The 2,518-nt window shown below is 45.6% G+C and overlaps 1 non-coding gene across 1 annotated transcript; it reads left to right on the forward strand.

Moving 5' to 3' along the window:
• Nucleotides 1-1,881: 1,881 nt before the first annotated feature.
• LOC120259724 lies at nucleotides 1,882-1,987 on the forward strand. Its single transcript, XR_005536279.1, has one exon. It is a non-coding gene; the product is annotated as a small nucleolar RNA R71 (small nucleolar RNA).
• The last annotated feature ends 531 nt before the right edge of the window (nucleotides 1,988-2,518 follow it).

The following is a 2,518-nucleotide window of genomic DNA, read 5'->3' on the forward strand; positions in this document are numbered from 1 at the left end:
GGGTGTACTCTCGGGCTTCGGACCACCCTAGCAATGGTTCGTCCCAACTTCCTTGGCTCATGTATGTCTCCAACAATCTTGGAGCGTTTTTCGGTGGCGACTCCGAGCCCCTTTTCATTTTTCCGAGCACCGTCTTCAAGATCCCCGGGTAGATGTTTCTTCCCTCAGTCGAACCAAGCATCATTACTTCTTCATTGCTCTCCTCTTGGTCGAACAAACCTTCATATGGATCCAAGTTGAACATTTCCTGCACATATTCATCAACCAGCTCATCAGTAGTGTCTACAAAGTATAAAGTGTCATCGAAATCAAGAGAATGCCGCATGGCTTCAGCAAGGCGGTATGTGAGCTTGTCATCTCCAACTCTCAATGTAAGCTCTCCCGTCCATGTCAATCAATGCTTTGGTAGTCCACAAGAACGGTCTCCCAAGTATCAAGGGTACATCCGCATCCTCATCGACATCTAGCACTACAAAGTCAACCGGAAAAATGTACTTGTCCACCTTGACAAGCACGTCTTTAATGATGCATCTCGGATGTCGCACTGCTTGGTCCGCCAATTATAAAGTCATCCGAGTAGGCCCTAGGCTCTCCTAAGCCTAGCTTTTTGGAAGAAAGTATATGGCATGAAGTTGATACTTTCCCTCGAATCCGCCAACGCCATTTCCTCACCTAAGTTGCCGATGTTACATAGAATGATGAAGCTTCCCGGGTTCTTTCTTCTTGTTCGGCATGTTCTTTTTGCAACACCGACGAGCATGAAAGCATCTAGCACCACTGAAACACTCTTCTCAAATTTTCTCTTGTTGGTCAATAGGTCTTTTAGGAACTTCGCATACTTAGGCATTTGAGCCAATGCCTCTACAAAAGGAATATTGATGTGGAGTTGCTTGAACAGACTCGGGAACTTCTATACTCGCTCATTCCCCTTGGTCATTCTTCAATCTAGAAGGGTAAGGGATTCTTGGCTTGAATGGTGGGGGTGCCACCTCTTTCTCTTTGTTTACTCCCCTCCTCAACCTCTACAACCCTCGGGTGCGTGTTCTTTTCGGCTTTTTCACTCGAAAGCCTCCCTTCAACCTCACGACCACTTCTCAAAGTGATCGCCTTCACATGTTCTCTAGGATTGGTTTCATGTTGCTTGGTAAACTTCCATGTGGCCTTTTCGGAGAGAGACTTCACAATTTGCTCCCACCCCGATTTTTTCAAGGTTGTGCAAGGAGGTGGTGTGATTGCGAAGTGTAGCCCTCGACTCAATTCCATCCTTGTATTTGCCGATTGAACAAATCTAGCCAAGTGCTTTCTCCAAATCCGTCATTCGGGTTTCCAAGCCTCGAAATTTGCTTTTTCCACTTGAGGGGCTTGTTGTCTATTGTTGGAAACCCGATGGCCCCATGGTCTTCTGTGGTCCTTGATTACTACATGAAAAAAATTGGGATGATTCTTCCAACCTCGAATTGTAGGTGTTGTTGTATGGATTCCCTTGAGGTCTCATGCCATTACCTCCAAAGTCAACGTTCTCAATCGAAGAAAACATCACCAATGATGATTGGGCAAATCGGAGGAAGCATGTCCTCCACCACAACCGGTGCAATTGGTCATGGTCAGCAACTCTATTCGAAGCTTTAAGATCTAGCTTTCTTACTCAAACTCCACTTGGGCCGCCAATGAAGTTACCGCGATCAATTTCATCGAGACCGGCCACCTTTTTCTTCTCCCTAGCGTTCCAACGGTAGCTATTTAAGCCCCATTTCCTCAATCAATTGACGAGCCTCATCGGGGTTTTGCTACCTAAGGTACCTCCCCTGCCGCGATCCAAGAGTTGCCTTGTACTCGGGTTCAAACCATTGTAGAAAGGTTTGAACAATCATCCACTCTGGGAATCCGTGTTGCAGACACTTTCGCAGGAGTTCCTTGAACCTTTCCCATGTCTCAAATATAGACTCCAATTCCAACTCACAAAGGATGAGATCTCATTCCTAAGCTTTTCTCGATTTTCCTGGAGGAAAATAACGGGCTAGAAAAAGCTTCTACCATCTCGCTCCCATGTAGTGATTGATGCTCTAGGTAATGAGTGTAGCCACGACTTTGCTCTCCCCTTTAAGGAAAAATTGGGAAGGCTCTCAATTTTGATGGCATCATCCGTCACACCATTTATCTTTCGACATGTCGCACACCCTCGAGGAAGCTCTCTATGTGATCTGTTTGGATCCTCATCGGCTGAAAACCATTGAATTGTGCGCATCGCTGCAAACGATATGAATGAATGCCGGCTTTTAGCTCGAAGTTCTGAGCTGTAATTGGGGACGCACAATACTCGATTGTGTCCCCAACATCGAAGGTCTAGGATAATCGGATAGTGTTCATTGTTGCTCATTTTGTTCTATCATGTTTTCGCATCCTTCTACTTCCAAATCACTGGATTATGCTCTTTCTTGCAGTGTTCTTTTGCTTTTCTTCTAAAGTGTACATTCAAGCTCGTGGTCTCCTTCAATCAATATTTGATGGATTCCCTCGA

The sequence above is a fragment of the Dioscorea cayenensis genome, chromosome 4 (assembly GCF_009730915.1).
Source record: "Dioscorea cayenensis subsp. rotundata cultivar TDr96_F1 chromosome 4, TDr96_F1_v2_PseudoChromosome.rev07_lg8_w22 25.fasta, whole genome shotgun sequence".
NCBI lineage: Eukaryota > Viridiplantae > Streptophyta > Magnoliopsida > Dioscoreales > Dioscoreaceae > Dioscorea > Dioscorea cayenensis.